The following is a 27,715-nucleotide window of genomic DNA, read 5'->3' as shown; positions in this document are numbered from 1 at the left end:
ATTTGGTAAACCCATATGCAGGTATTTAGGGGATTGTTCATTGTTTACTATGTTAAAGAGGCTAGTTATCTGATAGCATAAGATTAGTGACATGGGCATTAAATAGTGTGTGTTGGGCTTCAGGCATTAGAGAATTCATTCTGATGATGAATTCTAGGAGGTATGAAGTGTGATACTCTACTTTTTCCTTCTCCGGAAGAGAGAGAATCTAGAACGAAGGGAGTTTCCTAAGTTCTGAGGGGAGGAGAAGCTTATCTGTGCTTAGCCCCATGCCAGGCAATGGCTTATGTGGTTGGGCAGAGGAGAGAGGCCCAGAATGCTTATCACCTCTCCCTGGAGTGAGACAGGAGGGTGGAGCACTGTTTTCTGTTTCTCTAGGCAGAGCAAGTAGGGAGAGATTCACAGGCCTGGGTGCTGCCCCTCCTCTGCACCCCTCACTCCAATCCCCACTTGGCAATTTCTCAAACAGCGTGGGTGGAGGGCAGCAAAGGCCCCAGCCAGGCTGACTTCTGGTCCTAGCTGCAGAGAGCCCAGACTGAGAATTCCTCTTCATCTCTCTATGCTTTTATCTCTTTAATGCCTGGAAGTGAAGGGTGCCTCCTGCCCACTTCCACCCCTTCATTCAGGGTCAGTCTTCCATCTCCCACACTGAGATCTGGTATGAGGAAGCCCTGGCTATTCTCCACCATGTCACGTCATTTACCCTGGACTCAAGGCCTGACTGTAGATCACCCTCCAGTAATTTATGGGCACTCTGGAAAATGTTAGAAGGGCATTTCTCTCCACACTAGGACTCTGACTCACTGTGTGGCCTTGGCCTCCCCACTCATACTCTCTGGACTTCAGACTCTATATAAAATGAGGTCATTGTCCCAATTTTGCCAGCAGAGACACCATATGTCCATCAAAGTGCTTTGTGAACTATAGAGAGCCATGTCCCTTCCAATTCCTGCTACAGGTGGTGGGATAGGGAGGGTTGGGTACACAGGTTCTAAAATTTTACAGGATAAGGATGCACAGGCCTTAATCTTAAGGGGCTGGCAGTTTAACAAAAGATTTGAGACATGAAAACAAATCATCACACCATATGTGGAAGTACAGTTCCTTTTAGTTCTCCTAAAACTCTCAAAATTCTCTAGGTGTTTGTGGAAGGAGAATTCTGAGAGTCTAGGATTAATGGCAAGATTCAGGATGAATCTCTCCATGGCCTTCCAGTATCATGTTGACCAAAACCCCTGGCTTCAACTTTTCAAACTGTCGGCCCTGAGAGGCTATGGTCTATCCTCAGGGAGAAGCCTCTGGATCTCCTGTACGCATGGGGTCATCCTTACCCAGTTACTAGTTCTAATTCCAACAGATCTTTTTGGAAATTCATCACCCTAAACTACCATATGTTTAAGCTCATCATCTACAGCCTGCTTCCTCATAGATCCATTCTGCCCTTCTGTTCTGAAATAGGCTTTTCCTACAAACCACATTTCCCAGGATCTTTTGCCCACAGGCTTCCAACTAGGTTCAGTCAGTAGAAGCCTCCTAAGGAGGCAAACCCAAAGAAGTGGGATAATGGAGGTTGGATGAGGGGAAAAGCCAGATTAATTCCTCCTCCATCTCGATTCCAGGTGGTGTCTCCAGCTGTGGCTACATCTCCTTATAGTAAATCTAAGATATCATGGCCTTTCCTACATAGTCAAGAATACCACTGAAAACATAATGTGAAAAACATGGATATTTCCTCAGACCCAAAAAGGGGAGAAGCTAACCCTCTAAAGAAGAGAAGCCTCCAGAATCCATAGCTGTGAAGGGGCAGAGCTAGGAGTCAACATCAAGACTTCTAACTCCAAACCACCCCTCAGACCACAGCCACACCCTGCCTCTACCACAGGTCTGACTCCTGCACACTTTGGGCAGGCCCAGCTTGGGTCCCTGGAACATTCTACAGTGATCCTGACACGTGCATTGTCCACTCTTGGCAAAGGTCTCAGGCCACTCTGGTGATCTTAGGAAGTGCACCAGGTGCCCTCCAACTCCTCCTTCTCTTCCCATTTCTATATGGGTGTCATCCACTTACACTGAAGGCTAAGACCAGGCAAAGAAGCAGGTAACCATTAATTGCATTTCCTTGTACATTTATAATGGAGTTACTGTGTGAAAATCAAGACCCCAGCATATGAAAGGAATTCCAGAGAATTCCTGGCAACAACCCTGTGATCAGGCTATGTATGGAACCCGTGTTGAAATGTTTCTTCCTCAGTGGGAGGTGTAGCCAGAGGCAAGGAGGATGGGGAACCAGTCCTTTCAACTACTTTTGGGATAGGATTACTCTCAGCTGGCTTTAACATCTATAACCTGGAAAAAAATCAATGTCACACAAACACACACATCCAGCCCAGAAAACTGAGACTTCTCCTAGGGCAGCCCCTCTCAAATATGGTGTTCCAAATATGGTTTCCAGTAAGCTGTGAGATGTTTTCAAAGCAAACTTTAATAAATAATTACTGAAGAACCAAAGATAAAGAACCCCCACCCCATTGAAGGGGACTCAAGGTTACCCCTTCCACAGGTCTGTGCCTCCATCCCAGACCTCTCTCTCCTGAGTGTCATTCCAGTATCTCTACCTCCACAAGGATATTGGTGGGGAAGTGAAACTCAATACCACTCCAGCTAAACTCAACCCCTCCCCTACTTTACCTCTCAAACCTTATTCTTCTATCCCCGCTCCCATTATAGGTAATGGTACCATAATCCTCCAGCCAGTCAGCCATGCCAGAAGCCAGGGAGTCATCTTTAATTTTTCCCTCTCCTACTAATCCTTTGTGCCTCTTAATTGGGGCATACACAGACCTAAGCTAGGTCACTGGCCCACAGTTTTAATTTCTATTGATGTTTATCTCTTTATGAGGGAAGAAGATTAAAGAGTCTCCTTTCCAGAGCCATAGAGGGCCAGTGCATGTCTGTCCTTTTCTAGGTTTCCACATCTACTCTGTGGCAGCTTCACCCCACTATTTCTGCTTCCCTCTTGGCCTCACACTTCAGGTATGAGCCCAGACTTAGACAACCCTAATGCTGGTTAGTTACTTCCCTTGAGTCATGCTCACTGAAGAGTGGGTGTCCATGTAACCTGCCAGAGCCTCCACCCTTGTAGATCAGGGTGAGGACACCAGTGTCCACAGTGACCATCTGCTGTGTTCTAACCAGGTGAAATGATTTCATACACCCATCAATGAAAGAAGGCTATACCAGAAGGGGTGTCATTGTGGAGTCAAACAGCCTGTCCCATAGCCAGCACCCAAATAGGGTCCTCCACACTGGCTGCACCTAAATGGGGTCCCCTGCCATGGAAGCTTTTCACCCCGTCTCTTCCACCCAAACTGTTCCTGGGAAAAATTTGAAAGAAGTTTGAGATCTGCATTCACAGAGGCACTGAGCTCCTAGAACCAATGACATTGTACTTGTTCAAGGTGAGGTTTTATCTGTCACTGTGGACTTCCAGCTTGGGGGTTTTCAGAAAGGAGGGCCTCACCGTTCTTGCCTCCAGAAGAGAGTGATCCAAGCCAGCACATAGCAATAATCTGTGAGGTAGACACATAGATGCACCAGGCAGCCCAAGCCTTGAGAGACAGAGAGTCCCCATTCTTGGCATCACTCCCTGACCATTGTCTGCAACACAGTCTCTCACCCTGCCAGGCGGCAGCACCCAGCAACGCTGTGCAGGGAGCACCTTGCCCTTTGTAGGTGGCTTGTGCAGAGCAAAGAGACACAACACGTCTATCAAAGTACTTTATGAACTGTAGAGAGCCAGAGACATGGAAGCAGACGGAACAGTTTAGCATGTGACCTGTGATGGTGATGATAGGAAGAGACTCCCAGTGTTGAATGGATGGAAAAGCTTTCTGAAATGATAAATGCACATACATCAAAGTGCTCATCGTGTTACTTGAGTCCTGCAATGTGCCTATTACTAATGCTTTCTCGTTTCACTCTCAGAACTACAATGTGCATGTTTTTTGGGGCGCAGCATAGGAAGGATGCTGAGTCGAGGAGCACTCATTGTGCTGCCCAGTGCTGACACATAATGCCTCTCTGGGTTTCTGTTTCCTCTGCAAATAAAAGAATATTAGCACCTACCCAGAAGTGGTACCTTTCTTTCCGCTGTGTCTAGCAGACTTCAGGAGAAGCCTATGGAATAACAAGGACCTAGCCTAAAAGTTAATAATTCACTCAGGCCCAAAGCCTGTCATTAATAGATACTGTACAATACTCCATTACTGTCTGGAAATGCAACCCATGGATAAATTCACCCATCTACAAACTTTATCTTTTTAAACAGATTAATGTCCTGAAGTTTTATATAATGGACCAACAATAGAAAGGTCATTTATAATAAAATAATGAATGTTTCAATGTGGAAATGCTTGAGCACAACTAGAGTAGAAGATATAAGAAAGAAGCCAGATCACTGGATTTAAGAAATTGGATTTAGGAGAGATATTATATTTTCACATTTTTAAATAAAGGCTAGATATGCATAGAACCATAATGAATTCCAGAGCAACAAAGTCCAACTGGGGCAGGTATATGTAATGTTTCAGCCCTTCAAATTACCATGAATGCTGTTGCTATGGATGATGGAGCTTTCCAAAGTGAATGGATCTCAGTAAAGTTCTGAGCAAAATGTTTAGTCCTCTTTACATGATAATTGCATGCTTGGAAAATTCAGTCCAAAAACCATGCCCCCAAATGCTTTGTATTTATATATAAAACTGAGTTGGATCCTAAATAATTATAAGCTTCTGACTAACATGAGTGTCCTGCTGGACATTCTAGAGTCATCAGGGATGTGGGACAAATCTCTTTATTCAGAGACTGTCCCCAAAATTGAAGATGTCCAGCATCTCTATTGCCCACTAAATGTCATGTACTACCACCACCACTAATAATAACTGTAACAATTCTAAAACACCTCTATAAATCCCCCAAAACACTCTTCAGGGGATGGTACCTTCCTATTTAGAATCACTGGCTTACCACTAAAAGTTTTGTTAATGAAAGGATAAATAGTGATTGGAATAACAAGAAAGCAGCTATCAGGGGCGCCTGGGTGGCTCAGTCGTTAAGCGTCTGCCTTCGGCTCAGGTCATGATCCCAGAGTCCTGGGATCGAGCCCCGCATCGGGCTCCCTGCTCTGTGGGAAGCCTGCTTCTCCCTCTCCCACTCCCCCTGCTTGTGTTCCCTCTCTCGCTGTGTCTCTCTCTGTCAAATAAATAAATAAAATCTTTAAAAAAAAAAAAAAAAAAAAGAAAGCAGCTATCAGCCCTGATTAGTGGGTAGGAGGGTCATCAATATCATATATCTCCAAAAGGGTATGTCAATATTTGTATAAGCATTTCTTCCTGAGTATATCAGTCACTTGAATTAAGTTATGTTGCAGTACCAAACAACCTCTACATCCCAGTGGACTGACACAAATGTTTTTTCCTCCCTCATGTTTCATATCTGGAATGCACTGACAAAAGCACTCTGCTCATCTTTACAACTCAGCAACCAGGCCTGACAGAGGCTTCATCTTAACATTGAGCTCACTTACACAGCTGTGGTAAGAAGCAAGTATGGGGAACATTTGGTTTCTAAACCTTCCACCTTCAAGTGACAAATGTCACTTCTTACCAAAGCAATCATATGGTCATACTACTGCACATAGAGAGTGGGGAAGGGCAATCCAGCATACACCCAGGAGAGCCAGAAACAGATATATTTAGTTAGTGGCTCCACAGACTACCATACTGGGCTCTGGAATCAGAAAAGCCTGAATTCAAACTCAGTCTGCACTTACTAACTGCAATATGTGCCATTACTTGGCCCTTCTGAACCTCAGTTTCTTTATCAGTAATAGTAATAATAATCATAGCACCTGCTACTTATTAATCATTTACTTTGGGCCAGACAAGGCACAAAATGTTTCACATTTTACTGGATTGAGAGAAGAGCTTTGAGGAAGATGCTATTGGGAGAGAAATAGTATCTTCCTTATGGTAACGGCATGAGAACCAAATGAGGTAGTGTCTGCAAATTGTAGTTGGTGCTTTAAAAACTGTATTTGACTCCAGCTTTGTGTAAGATATGGTAGGAAGTGAGGAAGAAGCAGAGTAGTAGGAGGCTCGAAAAAAAAAGTGGGAGACATAGATGCCAACTTTCAAGAAGTTTATAGATGGTTGGAAGATAAGACATGAATGTGTGAACCAGAAAACTATGAGACACTCTCCCTGCCATGGGAAAGTAGAATCCTCTAAGGAATTCTTAACAGGTTTTGAGGAAGGAGAGAAGAAAGAGGAGGGAACAGCAAGCTGAGGAAAATAAGCCAAAGTATGGAAATGGGTACAAATTTCCGGGCCATGAGCTGGTGAGGGCATGGAGAAAAGTTCCTCCTAGTAATTCATTTTGTTCTCTGCTAGCTAGGGATGCACCATTAGTCATTTCCCTGATGGATCTGGGCTCTCCACATATTTGTAATCAGCTCCAGCTGGCATGAACATCAGCAGTTGTCTGATCTAATCTTTTAAGATGAGGAATCTGAGGCTCAGAGAAGATGCAAAACTTGGCTAACGTTGAATGAGAGCTGATCTGCATCTCCTAATTCCCCCTAGTGCCTATTGCCCTACCACCAATTGTCCTCAACATCAGAAGAACCACAAGGCTAGCTCTACCTGTTGCTACCCCCACCTCCTCAGTTCTTAGAGGGATAGCCAAAGGCTTGCTCTTGGAACTAACTGGGGTCTGGGAGAATGTATTAATATTTCCAGAGATTCACTGACACTCTGTTGGGATAGATTATACTTCCTTGTCTCACTGACAATAGACTTGGTCATATGACTTTCTCCAAATAATAAAATGTGAGCAGAAATGTCTGTCCTACTTTTCAGCAGAAGCTCATATGTAGTTGGTATATGGTTCTTCTCTCTCTCTCTCTTTTTTCTTCCTTTTTTTTATTGTGGTACAATACATATAAAGTAAAAATTTACTATCTTAAACATTTTTAATTGCACAGTTCAGTGGTGTTAATCTCCATGCTCTCTTTTCCCTCCACCATGAGAACCAGCAATTCTTCAGATAGCATCTTCTCCATCAGCTTGGGTCCCAGGTTAATATGACTTGGAGCAGACAGGCAGCTGATCCAGATAGTGTGAGCAAGAAATAAATCTTTAATGTGGTAGCTTCTGACACCTTGGAGTCACTTGTTATAGCAGCAGTACTTAGCCTCTCCTGGCAGATGCCCAGGATAACACATGGCTGTCATCTCCAACTTGCTGTCCACACTGGGGCTAAAAACCATGAAGTTTCCATGCAGTAGCATCTGACTTGTAACTAAGTAGATGAAAGAGTTTCTACCTTCCAAAACCTCAAGATGCAGAATGCAGACCAGGAAAAAAACAGCTGAAAGCAAGGGACAATGTATACAACTAAACATGTGCTTTCATTGTCATGGGGCATGCTCAAATGGCCTGATCTTCTGGGTTGTTGAGAAAGAATTTTCCTCAGAAGTCAGTCTTTGAACAGGGTGTCACAGCCAATTTTCTCATTCTAAAGAGAAAGGTCGGGATGAAGAAAGCCAGGGCAGAGGGGAAATAAGTTCCTTAATCACTGACTATCATTTCAGGCAAGGAATTTTTATTGCTATCTACCCCTGATAACATGTGGGTAGACACAGACCAAAGAGATGTGATGATGTCAAGTTGTCCAGCCCCAGCCTGAAACCACCCAGCACTTGCACAATCCCTGGTTGTCTGTCACCCAAGAGAACAGGTTCTTTGAGTGACCAAGGCCTCTGCCCTTCATTGACAAGTAACAGATGGTGTTTGTACTTCTTTCAAGGACAGACCTGTGTCATGCATAGGTGGAGGAGGAAATAAAGGTTCCATAAACACACTCAATCCCTCTTTATGGCATTCAGTTATATATCTGGCAGATGTCCAACTCATTGAAATCCCACTCTTCCTGAACATGTAAAATGACTTGGGTCAAAGTTTGCAGAGGCAGAGAAGGGTCTGGAGGTGATAGAGTTGGGTTGAGCATAGGTGGTGTCCAATGGTGAGACCACCCTGGAGAAAGACAACTAATTGTGCAGCTCTCCCTCAGTTTCTGGCCCATGGTGCACCCACCAATGTCTATTATGTCCCTTGTAAGAACCTGGGCATAAGGGATGTATAAAAGCTTACATTTTTCTTACCTGGACTCTGGAGCCAGAGTGCCTAGGCTCAAAGCACCTAGAACAGTGCCCGCATGACTAGGTCTGAATAAGGTTTAGCTATAGCTGCTGCTATGAGGCTCTCACTCATCACTTTTTATAGAGCTCATAATTCAGGAGCATAGATATACAGCATTTTTCTGAATCTGGGGCTTGGAAGATAAATGAGATTCAGGTAAGTTCACAGGCCCTTGGCCTGTGGAAGTCCCACTCCCTGAGGCCTAGAGGGGAAATGAAGAGGCAGTTGTCATGTGGAGAAATCACCAGACCCAGAATGAGGATCCCAACCCCAAGTCTCAGCTTTTGGTTTAGTTCAAGAGGTAGAGATGGAACTCATCAAAAGCCATAGTTTGGAGAGCCAGGAGTGAGGTGTCATCCTGAGGCCCACCATTGTTCATCTGAGAAGTGGGCAAGTCAGAGTAAGGATGTACTGGCAGATGATCTGGTAACAAGAAGCAGGGCTGCAGGGCCTGATGTGCAGGGCATTGTGCACAACTTCATGATGCTCACAGCAATTTTCCAGTAATCCAGGGGAGGCCAAGGTTATGGTGCAGGTCTGGGTGGGAATCTGGGCCCAGCATTGAGATGCTTTTCTGAGACCATTGCTCAGTGGGAGTCAAGACTCCAGATCCAGCTGCCATGGGGGAATGAAAGGAAATTACTAAAAGAGAGAAAATGTCACCCTAACTACTTCTCACTACCAGCTTCAAACCACTCTTCCCCACTCTGGTCCCCACAGGACCAGAAAGTATTTTCTAACCCCATATGAACATGTAATGGGCAGAACATATAAGGGTGAAGGGATGTGAATTGTGACTTGAAAAAGAGTTAGGATGGAGATGTGGAAGTTTTCCAGATAACAGAATAAGCCTAGAAGTCAAAAAATAAAAATTCCACGTGAGGGCTTTGAATGAACCAGTTTGGACAGGGTGGTGGGTGTGTGAAGGCATGCAGCAAGGGAGGCATTTTGGGTTCAAACTATGAAGGTAACTGTCTTAGAATTTCCTAGAGCTGCCATAACAAAATGCTACCAACTAGGTGGCTTAGACAACAAAAATGTGTACTCTCACAGTTGTGGAGCCTAAAAGTCTGAAATCATGGTACTGGCAGGGTTGGCTCTTTCAGGAGGCTCTGGGGAAGATACTATCCCATGCCTTTCTCCTGGCTTCTGGTGGCTGCAACAATCTTTGTCACTCTTTGGCTTGTAGATGCATCACTCCAATCTCTGCCTCCATCTTCATACAGAGTTCTCCTGTGTGTCTCTCTCCTCTTTTTATAGGAATAAGGACACTACTCATGCTAGGTTAGGGCCCACCTTACTCCAGTATGACCTCATCTTAACTAATAACATCAGCGATGACCCTATTTCCAAATAAGATCACATTCTTGGGTATCCAGGAGTTAGGACTTCAACACATCTTTTTTGGAGGACACAATCAAAGTCATAACAGGAACAGAAGCCCCTCGATTCCCCACACTAATTGCTCCATTCCCTCTACCCATATCCCTCTAACTTTGTCCTCTCAAGTGTCCATCCAAGCAGCCAGCACTCCTCTCCTCAGGGACACTCTTTACTGTATGAAAGTGCTCCATCTGAGAGTGTAAACTGGTACAGCCACTATGGAAAACAGTATGAAGGGTCCTCAAGAAATTAAAAATAGATCTACTTCTGGGTTATATAACTGAATGAAATAAAATCACTACCCTGAATATATCCACACCCCCCATGTTCATTGCAGCATTATTCACAATAGCTAACACATGGCAACAACCTAAGTGTCTATCAACAGATGAATGGATGAAGGAAGTGTACTATATATATACAATGGAATACTATTTAGCCATAAAAAAAGAAATCTTGCCATTTATGACAACATGGATGGACACTGGGGGAAATATGCTAAATAAAATAAGTCAGACAGAAAATGACAAATACTGTATAATCTCACTTATCTGTGGAATCCAAGAAAATAAACTCATAGAAACAGAGAACAGATTGGTGCTTACCAGAGGTGGGGGTAGAGGGTGGGGAAAATGGATGAAGATAGTCAAAAGAGACAAACTTCCAATTACAAGATAAATAAGTTCTGGGGATATAATGCACAGCATGGTGACTATAGATAACAATACTGTATTATATATTTGAAAGTTGATAGGAGTGTAGATCTTAAAAGTGCACATGACAAGAAAAAAATTTTGTAACCATACGAGGTGATGGATGTTAATTAAATTTATTGTAATCATTTCACAGTATATACGTATATCAAATTATTATGTTGTACACTGTACGTTAACTATACTGGAATTTAAAATAAAAAATATTTTTAAAAACTATTATGTTATATACCTTAAACTTGCAATATCACATGTCATTTATATCTCAATAAAACCGGAAAAATTAATTTTTTAATTATTTTTAAGTGTTCCATCCATACCTCTGAGTTGTGCCATTATCCTTATTGGTCTTTTCGTTGGTTAATTCACATTCTTGAACTTGTAGTATCTCATTGTTCCTTGGCCCAAAGACCTGCAGTAGGCAGGAAGATACAAAATAATAGTAGTAGTCACGACTTACCATGTGTGTGAAATCATTTAATTCTCACAGCAACTCTAGGATATAGAGACCACTACCATGATCATCTTGTACTTTAAAGAAACAGGCATGGAAAGCTGAAATATCCAATTTGGAAGAACTAGTAGCAGAAGGGGTAGGGATTTGAACTCAGATAGGGATGGATCTTATGTTCATCCATAAACGCACATCCCTGAACTACCTCACTACAGTTTATAGGAGCAGTTGTTGCCTCAGGAAGCCTACACCCTGGAACATCCTCATTCAGAAACCAACCCCAGGATGCAGAAGCCACTGGAAGGCAGGTACCTTCCACTTTGTGTTTATGTACTTCTACATTCCGTGGTTTTTTTGCAACAAACATGTATTCTTTATAATGATCATTTATCCATCAAGATGGTACTTAAAATGGAAGGCAGGAAAAAAATTTAAAAATTAAAAAAATTTTTTAAAAATAGAAGGCAGGGCATGAAAATATTTTCAAAGAAAAAGAAAGAAATTTAGCCCCCAGATCACAAAACTAAGGAGTGTGATAACAGTAACATCAATCATTGCCATGACAATATATTATTAATATTAAATTAAATTAAGAGAAAATCAACCTAACATTGATCAGTGTTCAGTTTTAGACCAGGAGAGTGGCCTGAGGAAGTAGGAGGTGTAACAGGTTGCTCAGGTGTGCGTTGGGGGGGGGGGGGGTGACAGGAAAATTCCAAATAGGAGAAGCAAGTGGGGGTGGGCATAACTGTCCTCCAGGTTACTGTGGCCAGATGTTTAGCTGAACTGGGAAGTTCAGGGTGTGTTTTTAGACTAAAAAGCAGAACAAGAAAAATATCAGAACTGTAAATACCACTGATGAATACGTTCTTATTAAACACATTATTTGCAGGTGTTGTCCTGAGCAAACATTCATACCTTGACAGACACAGAGAAATCCCCAAGAAAAATGAATGGCTTGGCTAAGTGTCTTGATTAATATTCTGTTGGCTACAAGTTATGGATGGCAGCTTAAGCAAGGGTAAGGCAAAAAGGGAATGTGTGATATGCTCTGGGAATCTCTGTCAATTCCAAGAACTGAGTAGCAGCAGGGCCTCCCACTGGGCAGGGTGTGGAGAGGATCAATAAAGGGTATTCGCACTGGGTGGGCCCCTTGGGGTTGAAGAACATCCAGGTACAAAGGTTTGTTTTAGTCATCAAACTTTAGCTATAATCTCTGAGCAACCTTCACTCCTCTCATGTTAGAATAATCAGGTTATTGATGCTGGGTGCTTACAGGATCCAGATAGTTCTAAGACATGTCCCTGGCACCCAGATGTAAGTAGAAGTTTTTAGGAATTAATTGTGAGAGGTCACAGCTGTAGTTATCAGTCCTCATTATGAATTGAAATCATCTAGGTAAGTTTTTTTTAACATATTTATTTCTTTTTTTACTAAGCTTTTTATTTTAATTCCAGTATTGTTAACATACAGTATATTTACTTTCAGGTGTACAAATAGTGATGGAACAGATACACATTACACAGCGCTCATCATGATAAGTGTACTCTTTAATTCCCATCACCTATTTAACACATCCCCCAGCCCACCTACGCTCAAGTGACCATCAGTTTTTTTTTTCAGTTAAGACTTTGCCTTAACTATCAGTTACCTTGGTTTGCCTCTCTTTTTTCCCTCTGCTCATTTGTTTTATTTCTTAAATTCCACATATGAGCGAAATAATACACTATTTTTCTTTCTCTGTCTGAATTATTTCATTTAATATAATACTCTCTAGCTCCACCCATCGTTTTGCAAATGACAAGACTTCACTCTCTTTTTATGGTGAAATAATATTCCATTGTATGTATGTATATATACATATATATACACATACATATATACCATTTCTTTATACATTCATCTGCCAATGGACACATGGGCTGCTTCCATAGTTTGGTTATTATAAATAATGCTGCTATGAACTTAAGGGTGCATGTATCGCCTTGTTACATCAAGTGCCCTCCTTATGCCCATCACCCATTTACTCCATTCCCTCACCTACCTCCCCTCCAGCAAACTATTTGTTTCCTATAGTTAAGAGGCTCCCGGGGCACCTGGGTGGCTCAGTCGTTAAGCGTCTGCCTTCGGCTCAGGTCATGATCCCAAGGTCCTGGAATCGAGTCCCACATCCGGCTCCCTGCTCAGCGGGAAGCCTGCTTCTCCCTCTCCCACTCCCCCTGCTTGTGTTCCTGCTCTCGCTATCTCTCTCCCTGTCAAATAAATAAATAAAAAATCTAAAAAAAAAAAAAAAAAGAGGCTCCCATGGTTTGCATTCCTCTCAATTTCTGTCTTATTTTATTTTTCCTTCCCTTCCCCTACGTTCATCTGTTTTCTTAAATTCCACATATCAGTGAAATCATTTGGTATCTGTCTTTCTCTGACTGACTTATTTTGCTTAGCATAATACCCTGTAGTCCCATCCACATCATTGCAAATGGCAAGGTTTCATTCTTTTTTATGGCTGAGTAATATTCCAGTGTGTGTGTGTGTGTGTGTGTGTGTGTGTGTGTGTGTGTGTGTGTGTATACCGTTTCTTCTTTATCTATTCATCTGTCAATGGACACCTGGGGTTTTTCCATATTTTTGCTATCGTGGGCATTGCTGCTATAAACGTTGGGGTGCATGTACCCCTTTGAATCACTATATTTGTATTCCTTTGGATAAATACCTAGTAGTGCAACTGCTGGGTCATAGGATGGTTTTAACTTTTTGAGGAACCTCCATACTGATTTCCACAGTGGCTACAACAGTTTGCATTCTCACCAACAATGTGAAAGGCTTCCCCTTTCTCCACATGCTCACCAACATCTGTTGTTTCCTGTGTTGTTAATTTTAGCCATTCTGACCACTGTGAGGTGGTATTTCATTGCAGTTTTGATTTGTAGTTCCCTGATGACAAGTGATGTGGAATATTTTTTCATGTGTGTTGGCCATTTGTATGTCTTCTTTGGAGAAATGTCTGTTCATGTCTTCTGCCCATTCCTTGACTGAATTTTTTGGGGGTTTTCTTGGTGTTGAGTTTCGTAAATTCTTTATAGAATTTGGATACTAGCCCTTTATCTGATAAGACATTTGCAAATATCTTCTCCCATTCCATAGGTTGCCTTTTAGTTTTGTTGACTGTTTCCTTTGCTGCGCAAGACCTTTTTATCTTGATGAAGTCCCAATAGTCCATTTTTGCTTTTGTTTCCCTTGCCTCCAGAGACGTGTCTAGAAAGAAGTTGCTGCAGCTGAGGTCAACAAGGTGTTATGATATTAAGGTATGTTTCTTCTATCCCTACACTGTGGAGAGTTTTAATCAAGAAAGGATGCTGTAGGGGCACCTGGGTGGCTCAGTTGGTTAAGCCTCTGTCTTTGGCTCAGGTCATGATCCTGGAGTCCTGGGATCGAGCCCCTCATTGCTCAGCGGGCAGTCTGCTTTTCCCTCTGCCCCTCACCCTGCTCTCATGCTCTCTCTCACTCTCTCTCTCTTAAATAAATAAAATCTTTAAAAAGAAAGAAAGGATGCTGTATTTTGTCAAATGATTTTTTTGCATCTATTGAGAGGGATCATATGATTCTTGTCCTTTCTTTTATTAATGTCATGTATCACACTGATTTTCAGATATTGAGCCACCCTAGCAGCCCAGGAATAAATCCCACTTAGTCGTAGTGAATAATCCTTTTAATGCACTATTGGATCTGATTAGCTAGTATTTTGTTAAGAATTTTTGCATCCATATTCATCAGGGATATTGGTCTGTAATTCTCCTTTTTGGTGGGATCTTTCTCTGGTTTTGGGATCAAGGTAATGCAGCCTCACAGAATGAGTTTGAAAGTTTTCCTTCCATTTCTGTTTTTTGGAACAATTTCAGAAGAATAGGTATTAATTCTTCTTTAAGTGTTTGCTAGAATTCCACTAGAAGGCCATCTGGTCCTGGACTCTTGTTTGTTGGGAGATTTTTTTTTAAAGATTTTATTTATTTATTTGTCAGAGAGAGAGAGAGGACAAGCAGGGGGAGTGATAAGCAAAGGGAGAAGCAGACTGCCCACTGAGCAGGGAGACCAATGTGGGACTTGATCCCAGGATCCTGGGGTCATGACCTGAGCCGAAGGCAGACATTTTTTTTTTTTTTAAGATTTTATTTATTTATTTGACAGAGAGATAGAGAGATAGCACAAGTAGGCAGAGTGGCAGGCAGAGGGAGAGGGAGAAGCAGGCTCTCCGATGAGCAGGGAGCCCAATGCAGGGCTCGATCCCAGGACCCTGGGATCATGACCTGAGCTGAAGGTAGACACTTAACAGCTGAGCTACCCAGGCACCCCCAAAGGCAGACATTTAACTGACTGAGCCACCCAGGCATCCCTGTTGGGAGATTTTTGATTACTGCTTCAATTTCTTTGCTGCTTAGTGGTCTGTTCAGATTGTCTCTTTCTTCCTGTTTCAGTTTTAGTAGTTTATATGATTCTGGGAATACATCCATTTCTCCCAGATTGCCAAATTTGTTCGCATATAATTGCTCATAATCTCTTATCTATCTTTCATTCATGACTTTATTTCTTTGGGTCCTTTCTCTTTTCTTTTTGATAAGTCTGGTTAGGGATTTATTGATCTTATTATTTCTTTCAAAGAACCAGCTTCTAGTTTTGTTGATTTCTTCTGTTTTTATTTCTATGTCATTGATTTCTGCTCTAATCTTTATTATTTTTCTTTTCCTGCTGGATTTAGACTTCATTTGCTGCTCTTTTTCCAGCTCCTTTAGATGTAAGGTTAGGTTGTGTATTTGAGACTTTTCTTGTTTCTTGAGAAAGGCCTGTATGGCTATATACTTCCCTCTTAGGACCACCTCTACTGCATCGCAATAGTTTATTTTTGCTTTTATTTACCTTACCTCAGGGGACATATCTAGAAAAATGTTGCTACAGAAATGTCTCAGAAATTGCTCCCTGTACTCTCTTCTAGAACTTTAATAACTTCAGGTCTCACATTTAGGTCTTTGATCTATTTTGAGTTTATTTTGTGTACTCTGTAAGACAGTGGTCTAGTTTCATTGTTTTGCAAGGAGCTGTCCAGTTTCCCAACACCACTTTTGAAGAGACTTTTTCCCATTGCATATTCTTTCCTGCTTTGTCAAAGATTAATTGACCATATAATTGTGGATTTCTCAGTTTTCTATTCTGTTCTATTGATCTATGTATCTATTTTGTCCTAATAGTATACTGTCTGAATTACTACAGTTTTGTAATATAACTTGAAATTTGGAATGTGTTACCTCCTGTTTTTTTTCTTTTTCAAGATTGCTTTGGTTATTCAGGGCATTTTGTGTTTCCATAAAAATTATAGGATTATTTGTTCCAGTTAGGTGAAAAATTCTGGTGATATTTTGATAGGGATTGTATAAAATGTGTGGATTGCTTTGGGTAGCATAGAGATTTTAACAATATTTGGTTTTCCAATCCATGAGCATGGAATGTCTTTCTAATTGTGTCATCTTCATCTTTTTTAAAAAAAACAATTTTATTTATTTATTTGACAGAGAGAGACACAGTGAGAGAGGGAACACAAGCAGGGGGAGTGGGAGAGGGAGAAGCAGGTTTCCCGCAGAGCAGGGATCCTGATGCGGGGCTTGATCCCAGGACCCTGGGATCATGACCTGAGCCGAAGGCAGGCACTTAATGACTGAGCCACCCAGGCGCCCCTGTGTCATCTTCATCTTTCATCAATTTTTTATAGTTTTCAGAGTATAGGTCTTTTACCTCTTTGGTTAAGTTTATTCCTGAGTATTTTATTATTTTTGTTTTGATTGTAAATGGAATTATTTTAATAATTTTTCTTTCTGCTTTTCATTATTAGTGTATAGAAATGCAACAGATTTCTGCATATTAGTTTTGTATCATGTAACTTTACTGAAATCATGAATCAGTTCTAGTAGTTTTTTGAGGGAGTAGTTAAGGTTTTCTATATGTGCTATTTTGTCATCTGCAAATAGTAAAAGTTTTACTTCATCTTTGCTAATCTGGATGCCTTTTGTTTCTCTTTGTTGTCTGATTGCTGTGGCTAAGACTTCCAGTACTATGTTGAATAGAAGTGGTAAGAGTGGACATCTTTGTCTTGTTCCTGACCTTAGGGGGAAAGCTCTCAGTTTTTTCCCATTGAGGCTGATGTTCACTGAGGGTTTTTCATATAAGACATTTATTATGGTAAGGAAAAGATGGCGGAAGAGTAGGGGACCCTATTCCAACTGGTCCCCGGAATTGAACTGGATATCTACCAGACTACTCTGAACACCCACGAAATCAGCCTGAGATGTAAGAAGATAGATCTGGATCTCTACAAACAGAATATTGCAGGCAGTTGGTTTCGAGGTACAAAGCAGGGAGCCGTGATTATGTGAGCAGATATCAGAGGATAAAAAGGAGGAAGGAGCCTGGCTGTGGGGATCCTACACCGCCAGTGAGCAGATAGCCTCCCATGCTGGGGACCGGGCACAGACTCGCAGACCAGTAGCAACCAGGAAAGGAATTTAGGGCAGCCCCCCAGATGGAAACCCCAAGCAGTGGAGCCATGCATGGGAACTGGGGTGGCTGGCAGTTTTAGAAGCACAAGGGCAGAGACGTGCCCCAACCTGAAGGCGAGGACTGGGAGTGCTGCGGAGGGGCGCACAACCCAAGACTCTGCATTTTATAGCAGCACAGACAGAAACGGAGATAGTGTGGCCTGAGAGGTCACTGAAGAACAGAGTGCGATCTCTCTGCTCTGAGGTAGAGGGTTGGAAACAATCTCTTCTGGCTCTGACTCTCGGAAGAGAGGCAGAAAGCCACCAGGGAGAGCCGCCAGAGAACAAAAGCCCCCCAAAACCGGTTTTCAATGAGCCCACCCCCTGCCACAGGGGGCAAGGCAACTCTGCCCAAACAGGGTTGCCTGAGTAACAACGTGGCAGGCCCCTCCCCCAGAAGACAGGCTGGGAAAACAGGAGGCCAGCAACCCTAAGGTCCCTAGAAAACAGGTGTATCTTGCTTGGGTTGTGGTCAATAATTTGGACTCCATACCTTCCCTCAAACACCCATCAACAGAATGATGAGGAGGAGGAACCCCCAAAATAGGAAAGACTCAGAGATTATGACTTATGCTGCAGATTTACAAATGGATGCAGATATAACCAAATGTCGGAGATGGAATTCAGGCTAGCAATTGTGAAGACAATAGCTAGAATGGAGAAATCGATTAATGGCAACATAGAGTCTCTAAGGGCAGAAATGAAAGCTGAATGGGCAGAACTTAAAAATGCTATCAATGAGGGGTGCCTGGGTGGCTCAGTTGGTTAAGCGACTGCCTTCGGCTCAGGTCATGATCCTGGAGTCCCTGGATCAAGTCCTGCATTGGGCTCCCTGCTTAGCAGGGAGTCTGCTTCTCCCTCTGACCCTCCCCCATCTCATGCTCTCTCTATCTCATTCTCTCTCTCAAATACATAAATAAAATCTTTTTTAAAAAATGCTCTCAATGAGATCCAATCCAATCCAATCTAGATAATCTAACAGCTAGGGTAACTGAGGCAGAAGAACGAATAAGTGTCCTGGAAGACAATATAATAGATAAAAAGGGAAAAGAGGAGGCCAGGGAAAACCAACTCAGAATCCATGAAAATAGAATCAGAGAAATAAGTGACACCATGAAACATTCCAATGTCAGAATTATTGGAATCCCAGAGGGAGTGGAGAGAGAGAGAGGGCTAGAAGATGTATTTGAGCAAATCGTAGCTGAGAACTTCCTTAATCTGGGGAATGAAACAAACATTCGTGTCCTAGAGGCAGAGAGGACCCCTCCCAAGATCAAGGAAAACAGGCCAACACCCCGGCATGTAATAGTAAAACTTGCAAATCTTAGAACCAAGGAAACCATCTTAAGGGCAGTTAGGGGGAAGAGATTCCTTACGTACAGAGGGAGGAACATCAGAATAACATCAGACCTATCCACAGAGACCTGGCAAGCCAGAAAGGCCTGGCAAGATATATTCAGGGTACTAAATGAGAATAACAGGCGGCCAAGAATACTTTATTCGTCAAGGCTGTCATTTACAATGGATGGAGAGATGCAGAGCTCCGAAGACCAGCAGAAACTGAAAGAATATGTGACCACTAAGTCGGCCCTGCAAGAAATATTAAGGGGGGTTCTATAAAAGGAGAAAGACCCCAAAAGTGATATACAACAGAAATTGACAGGGACAATCTATAAAAACAAGGTCTTCATAGGCAACATGATGACAATAAATTCATATCTTTCAATAATCACTCTCAACGTGAACAGCCTAAATGCTCCCATAAAACAGCACAGGCTTGCAGATTGGATAGAAAAACAGGACCCATTCATATGCTGTCTACAAGAGAATCATTTTGAACTTAAGATACATCCAGAAAGAAAGGGAAGGGATGGAGATCCATCTTCCATGCCACTGGAACTCAAAAGGAAGTTGGGGTAGCAATTCTTCTATCAGAAAAATTAGATTTTAAACTAAAGACTGTAGTTAGAGACACAGAAGGAAACTATATCATTCTTTTTTTTTTTTTTTTTTTTTTGAGGCTTAAGAAACTATATCATTCTTAAAGGGTCTAACCAACAAGAAGATCTAATAATTGTAAATATCTATGCTCCCAACATGGGAGCAGCCATCAACATAAGCCAACTGTTAACCAAAATAAAGAGTCATAGGCAAACGATGCCTAAGCCATGCATTAGAAGACAAATAATTAAGATTAGAGAGGAGATCAATGAATTAGAAACCAGAAACACAGTAGATTGATCAACAAAACTAGAAGCTGCTTCTTTGAAAGAATTAATAAGATCAATAAGCCACTGGCCAGACTTATCCAAAAGAAAAGAGAAAAAACCCAAATTAATAAAATTATGAATGAAAGGGGAAAGAACACAACTAACACCAAGGAAAGAGAAACAATTATTAGAAATTATTATCAACAACTATATGCCAATAAATTGAGCAATCTGGATGAAATGGAGGCCTCCTGGAAACCTATAAGCTGCCAAGACTGAAACAGAAAGAAACTGACAACCTGAATAGGCCAATAACCAGTAACGAGATGGAAGCAGTGATCAAAAACCTCCCAAAAAACAAGAGTCCAGGGCCTGATGGATTCCCTGGGGAATTCTACCAAACATTCAAGAAGAAATAATAGCTATTCTACTGAAGCTGTTTCAAAAAATAGAAACAGAAGGAAAACTTCCAAATTCATTCTATGAGGCCAGCATTACCTTAATCCCCAAACCAGGCAAAGACCCCATCAAAAAGGAGAATTTCAGACCGATATCCCTGATGAATATGCATTCCAAAATCCTCAACAAAATCCTAGCTAATAGGATCCAACAATACATTAAAAGGATCATCCACTACGACCAAGTGGGATTTATCCCCGAGATGCAAGGGTGGTTCAACATTCGCAAATCAATCAATGTGATAGAACACATTAATAAGAGGAGGGAGAAGAACCATATGGTCCTCTCAATTGATGCAGAAAAAGCATTCGACAAAACACAACATCCTTTCCTGATTAAAACTCTTCAGAGTATAGGGATAGAGGGAACTTTCCTCAAGTTCATAAAATCCATCTATGAAAAACCCACAGCGAATATCATCTTCAATGGGGAAAAGCTGAGAGCCTTTCCCTTAAGATCAGGAACACGTCAAGGATGCCCACTCTCGCCACTATTGCTCAACATAGTACTAGAAGTCCTAGCAACAGCAATCAGACAACAAAAAGAAATAAAAGGTATTCAGATTGGCAAAGAAGAAGTCAAACTCTCTCTTTTCGCAGAGGACATGATACTTTATGTGGAAAACCCAGAAGACTCCACCCCCAAATTACTAGAACTCATACAGCAATTCAGTAATGTGGCAGGATACAAAATCACTGCACAGAAATCAGTTGCTTTCTTATACACTAACAACGCAACTGTAGAAAGAGAAATTAGAGAAACGATTCCATTTACAATAGCACCAAAAACCATAAGATATCTCGGAATAAACCTAACCAAAGAGGTAAAGGATCTATACTCTAGGAACTACAGAACACTCATGAAAGAAATTGAAGAAGACACAAAAAGATGGAAAAATATTCCATGCTCATGGATCGGAAGAATAAACATTGTTAAAATGTCTATGCTACCCAGAGCAATCTATACCGTCAATGCCATCCCGATCAAAATTCCAATGACATTTTTCAAAGTGCTGGAACAAACAATCCTAAAATTTGTATGGAATCAGAAAAGACCCCGAATCGCCAAGGAGATGTTGAAAAAGAAAAACAAAGCTGGGGGCATCACGTTGCCTGATTTCAAGCTATATTACAAAGCTGTGATCACCAAGACAGCATGGCACTGGCACAAAAACAGACATACAGACCAATGGAACAGAATAGAGAACCCAGATAGGGACCCTCAACTCCATGGTCAAATAATCTTTGAGAAAGCAGGAAAAAACATGCAATGGAAAAAAGACAGTCTCTTCAATAAATGGTGCTGGGAAAATTGGACAGCCACATGCAGAAGAATAAAACTCGACCATTCTCTAACACCATTCACAAAGATAAACTCAAAGTGGATGAAAGACCTCAATGTGAGACAGGAATCCATCCAAATCCTAGAGGAGAACATAGGCAGTAACCTCTTTGACATCAGCCACAGCAACTTCTTTCAAGATACATCTCCAAAACCTAGTGAAACAAAAGCAAAAATGAGCTTTTGGGACTTCATCAAGATAAAAAGCTTCTGCACAGCAAAGGAAACAGTCAACAAAACAAAGAGGCAACCCACAGAATGGGAGAAGATATTTGCAAATGACACTACAGATAAAGGGCTGGTATCCAAGATCTATAAAAAACTTCTCAAACTCAACACCCAAAAAAACAAATAATCAAGTCAAAAAGTGGGCAGAAGATATGAAAAGACACTTCTCTGAAGAAGACATACAAATGGCTAACAGACACATGAAAAAGTGTTCATCATCATTAGCCATCAGGGAAATCCAAATCAAAACCACATTGAGATACCACCTTACACCAGTTAGAATGGCAAAAATGGACAAGGAAAGAAACAACAAATGTTGGAGAGGTTGTGGAGAAAGGGGAACCCTCTTACCCTGTTGGTGGGAATACAAGTTGGTACAGCCACTTCGGAAAACAGTGTGGAGGTTCCTCAAAAAATTAAAAATAGAGCTACCCTATGACCCAGCAATTGCACTACTGGGTATTTACCCCAAAGACACAGATGTAGTGAAAAGAAGCGCCATATGCACCCCTATGTTCATAGCAGCAATGTCCGCAATAGCCAAACTGCGGAAAGAGCCGAGATGCCCTTCAAGAGATGAATGGATAAAGAAGATGTGGTCCATATATACAATGGAATATTACTCAGCCATCAGAAAGGATGAATCCCCAACTTTTACATCCACATGGATGGGACTGGAGGAGATTATGCTAGTGAAATAAGTCAAGCAGAGGAAGTCAATTATCATATGGTTTCACTTATTTGTGGAACATAAGGAATAGCATGGAGGACATTAGGAGAAGGAAGGGAAAAATGAGGAGGGGGGGAATTGGAGGGAGAGATGAACCATGAGAGACTATGGACTCTGAGAAACAAACAGGGTTTTAGAGGGTAGGGGGGAAGGGGGATGGGTTAGCCCAGTGATGGGTATTAAGGAGGGCACATACTGCATGGAGCACTGGGTGTTATACGAAAACAATGGATCGTGGATCACCACATCAAAAACCAATGATGTATTGTATGGTGACTAACATAACATAATAAAATTAAACAGAAAAAAAAAAAAAAAAGCCCGGGACAAGATGGCTTCACAGGCAAATTCTACCAAACATTTATTTTTAAATTATCATTTAGCATAATCCCCTCCAGTTCCATCCATAGAGTATACATTAGTTTCTGAATTAGTGTTCTATGATTCATTGTTCGCATATAACACCCAGTGCTCCATGCAATACATGCCCTCCTTAATACCCGTCACCAGGCTAACCGATCCCCCCATCCCCCCTCCCCTCTGAAACCCTCAGTTTGTTTTTTGGAGTCCAGAGTCTCTCACGGTTTGTCTCTCCCTCTGATTTCCCCCCCTTCATTTTCCCCCTCCTTCTCCTAATGTCCTTCATGCTATTCCTTCTGTTCCACATATAAGTGAAACCATTTGATAATTGTCTTTCTCTGCTTGATTTATTTCACTAACATAACATAATTTTAAAAAAGGAAAAAATAAAGCTAAGGTGCTAATTATTTAAAAAATAAAAAAATAAATTTTTATTTTTAGATTTTATTTAAATTCATGTTAGTTAACACATACTGTATTATTAGTTTCAGGGGTGAAATTTAGTGATTCATCAGCTGCATATAACACCAAGTATTCATTACATCAAGTGCCCCCCTTAATGCCCATCACCCAACTACCAAATCCCACCACCTATCTACCCTTGAGCAACCCTGTTTGTTTCCTATATTTAAGAGTCTCTTATAGTTTGATTCCCTCTCCATCTTTATCTTATTTTATTTTTTCTTCCCATCTCTTATGTTCATCTTCTTTGTTTCTTAAATTCACATATCCATGAAATCATATGGTATTTGTCTTTCTCTGATTGACTTCTTTTGCTTAGTGTAAAACCCTCTAGTTTCATCCACGTCATTACAAATGGCAAGATTTCATTTTATTTATTTTTTTATTATGTTCAATAAGCCAACATATAATACATCATTAGTTTTTGATGTAGTGTTCCACGATTCATTAGTTGCATTTAACACCCAGTGCTCATCACCACACATGCCCTCCTTAATACCCATCCCCCAGTTACCCCATCCCCCCACCCCCTCCCTTCTGTAACCCTCTGTTTGGTTCCCTGATTTGAGAGTGTCTCATGGTTTGTCTCCCTCTCTGATTTCTTCCCATTCAGATTTCCCTCCCTTCCCCTGTGGTCCTCCACGCTATTCCTTATGTTCCACATATGAGTGAAACCATAAGATAATTGGCTTTTTCTGCTTGACTTATTTCACTTAGCATAATCCCCTCCAGTTCCATCCATGTCGATGCAAATGTATTCATCCTTTCTGATGGCTAATATTCCATTGTATATATGAACCACATCTACTTTATCCATTCATCTCATGAAGAGCATCTTGACTCATTCCACAGTTTGGCTATTGTGGACATTGCTGCTACGAACATTGGAGTGCATGTGCTCCTTCTTTTTACTACATCTGTATCTTTGGGGTAAATACGTAGTAGTGCCATTGCTGAGTGTAGGGTACCTCTACTTTTAACGTCTTGAGGAACCTCCATACTGTTTTCCAGAGTGGCTGTACCAGCTTGCATTCCCACCAGCAGTGTAAGAGGGTTCCTCTTTCTCCACATCCTCGCCAACACTTGTTTCCTGTCTTGTTAATTTTTGCCATTCTAACTGGTGTAAGGTGGTATCTCATTGTGGTTTTGACTTGTATTTCCCTGAGGGCTAGTGATTTCAACATTTTTTCATGTGTCTGTTGGCCATTTCTATGTCTTCTTTGGAGAAATGTCTGTTCATATCTTCTGCCCATTTCTTGACTGGATTCTTTCTTTTTTGGGTGTTGAGTTTGAGAAGTTCATTATAGATCTTGGATACCAGCCCTTTATCTGTAATATCATTTGCAAATATCTTCTCCCATTCTGTAGGTTGCCTCTTAGTTTTGTTTAATGTTTCCTTTGCTGAGCAGAAGCTTTTTATCTTGATGAAGTCCCAAAAGTTCATTTTTGCTTTTGTTTCCCTTGCCTTTAGAGACATATCTTGAAAAAAGTCGCTGTGACCAAAGATGAAGAGGTTACTGCCTATGTTCTCCTCTAGGATTTTGATGGATTCCTGTCTCACATTGAGGTCTTTCATCCATTTTGAGTTTATCTTTGTCTATGGTGTAAGAGAATGGTCAAGTTTCATCCTTCTGCATGTGGCTGTACAATTATCCCAACACAGTTTGTTGAAGAGACTGTCTTTTTTTCCCACTGGATATTCTTTCCTGCTTTGTTGAAGATTAGTTGACCATAGAGTTAAGGGTCCATATCTCGGCACTCTATTCTTTTTTTTTTTTTTTTAATGTTATGTTAGTCACCATACACTACCTCATTAGTTTCTGATGTAGTGCTCCATGATTCACTGTTTGTGTATAATACCCAGTGCTCCAGGCAATATGTGCTCTCCTTAATACCCATCATTGGGATAACCCATGCCCCCACCCCCCTACCTTCTAAAACCCTCAGTTTGTTTCCCAGAGTCCATAGTCTGTTATGGTTCATCTCCCCCTGATTTCCCCCCTTCATTTTTCACTTCCTTCTCCTAATGTCCTCTGTGCTATTCCTATGTTTCACACATAAGTGTAACTATATGATAATTGACGTTCTCTGCTTGACTTATTTCACTTAGCATAATCTCCTCCAGTCCCATCCATGTTGATGCAGAAGTAGGGTATTCATCCATTCTGATGGCTAAGTAATATTCCAGTGTATATATGGACCACATCTTCTTTATCCGTTTATCTATTGAAGGGCATCTCTGCTCTTTGCACAGTTTGGCTATTGCAGACATTGATGCTATGAACATTGGGGGGCATGTGCCCCTTCTTTTCACTACATCTGTATCTTTGGGGTAAATGCCCAGTAGGTCGTAGGGTAGCCCTATTTTTTACTTCTTGAGGAACCTCCATACTGTTTTCCAAAGTGGTTGTACTAACTTGCATTTCCACCAACAGTGTAAGAGGATTCCCCTTTCTCCACAACCTCTCCAACATTTGTTGTTTCTTACCTTATCAATTTTTGCCATTCTACCTGGTGTAAGGTGGTATCTCAATGTGGTTTTGATTTGAATTTCCCTGATGGCTAAAGACAAGAACATTTTCTCATGTGTCTTTTAGTCATTGGTATGTCTTCTTTGCAGAAGTGTTTGTCCATGTCTTCTGCCCATTTTTTGCCTTGATTATTTGGGTTTTGGGTGTTGAGTTTGAGAAGTTCTTTATAGATTTTGGAAATCAGCCCTTTATCTGTAGTGTCATTTGCAAATATCTTCTCCCATTCCATAGGTTGCCTCTTTGTTTTGTTGACAGTTCCCTTTGCTGTGCAGAAGCTTTTTATCTTGGTGAAGTCCAAAAAGTTAATTTTCGCTTTTGCTTCCCTTGCCTTTGGAGACCTGTCTTGAAAGAAGTTGCTGTGGCCGATGTCGAAGAGGTTACTGCCTATGTTCTTCTCTAGAATTTTGATGGATTCCTGTCTTACATTGAGGTCTTTCATCCATTTTGAGTTTATCTTTGTGTATGGTGTAAGAGAATGGTCGAGTTTTATTCTTCTGTATATAGCTGTCCAATTTTCCCAGCATGATTTATTGAAGAGACTGTCTTTTCCCATTGGATATTTTTTTCCTGCTTTGTTGAAGATTAGTTGACCATAGACTTGAGGGTCCATATCTGGGCTCTCTGTTCTGTTCCATTAATCTGCGTATCTGTTTTTGTGCCAGTACCATGCTGTCTTGGTGATCACAGCTTTGTAATATAGCTTGAAATCAGGCAATGTGATGCCCCCAGCTTTGTTTTTCTTTTTCAACAATCCCTTGGCGATTCAGGGTCTTTTCTGATTCCATACACATTTTAGGATTGTGTGTTCCAGCTCTGTGAAAAATGTTGATGGTATTTTGATAGGGATTGCATTGAAAGTGTAGTATACTCAGGGCAGCATAGACTTTCTAACAATGTTTATTCTTCCACTCCATTAGCATGGAATGTTTTTCCATCTCTTTGTGTCTTCCTTGATTTCTTTCATAAGTGTGTAGTAGTTTCTAGACTATAGAACCTTTCCTGTTTGGTTAGGTTTATTTCTAGGTAAAATATTCCTTAATCTCTCTTTCTTCAGTTAAATGTTAGATGTTCAGTTAGAGTATATAAATGCAACTGATAATGTGCCTTGTGCATTGATTTTGTATCCTGTCATGTTGCTGAATTGCTGTATGAGTTCTAGCAATTTTGGGGTGGAGTCTGTTGGGTTTTTCACATAAAGTGTCATGTCATCTGCAAAGAGAGAGATTTGACTTCTTCTTTGCCAATTTGAATGCCTTTTATTTCTTTTCACTGTCTGATTGATGTGGCTAGGAATTATAGTACTATCTTGAATAATAATAGTGAGAGTGGGCATCCCTGTCATGTTCCTAACATTAAGGGAAAAGCTCTCAGTTTTTCTCCATTGAGAATGATATTCTTTGTGGGCTTTTCATAGATGGATTTTATGATATTGAGGTATGTTCCCTCTATCCCTATAATTTGAAGAGTTTTAAACATGAAAGGATACTGCATTTTGTCAAATGCTTTTTCTGCATCAATTGAGAAGATCTTATGGTTGTTGTCTCTTCTTTTGTTAATGTGATCTATCACGTTGATTACTTTGTGAATGTTCAACCAACTTTGCATCCCAGAAATAAACCCCACCTGGTCATGGTGAATAATGCTTTTACAGTACTGTTGGATACTATTGGCTAGATTCTTTTTATTTTATTTTATTTTATTTTATTTTATTTTATTTTATTTGGATATTATAGTCTGACAGAGTACGGCCATCTTCCAGCTGTTTGCCCGCAAATATCAGACGCTACTGGTCAGGCAGGATGCCCTCCTTGTCTTGGATTTTGGCTTTGACATTCTCAATGGTGTCACTGGGCTCGACCTCAAGGGTGATGGTCTTGCCCGTCAGGGTCTTCAAAAAGATCTGCATCTCTGCGTCTGCTGTTGTGAAACCACAAGGCCACCGCCACCAAACCACTCGGCCACCTCGTTGAAGAGAAAGAGCTGGAGATGTATTTTGAAAGAAGTTGCT

At 41.2% G+C, this 27,715-nt stretch overlaps 1 long non-coding RNA gene across 1 annotated transcript in view; it reads right to left on the bottom strand.

Annotated features, from left to right (window-relative positions):
- Positions 1-7,640: 7,640 nt before the first annotated feature.
- The window catches only part of LOC118545660 (uncharacterized), a 61,680-nt gene continuing 41,605 nt past the window's right edge, over positions 7,641-27,715 (bottom strand). The window contains exons 3-4 of the long non-coding RNA XR_004922189.2: positions 10,675-10,766; positions 7,641-8,873 (exon numbers count right to left, since the gene is read on the bottom strand). This is a non-coding gene — a long non-coding RNA (uncharacterized LOC118545660). The remainder of the gene's footprint in view (positions 8,874-10,674; positions 10,767-27,715) is intronic.

The sequence above is a fragment of the Halichoerus grypus genome, chromosome 2 (genome assembly GCF_964656455.1).
Source record: "Halichoerus grypus chromosome 2, mHalGry1.hap1.1, whole genome shotgun sequence".
Taxonomy (NCBI): domain Eukaryota; kingdom Metazoa; phylum Chordata; class Mammalia; order Carnivora; family Phocidae; genus Halichoerus; species Halichoerus grypus.
This window is presented reverse-complemented; position numbering and strand designations above follow the sequence as displayed.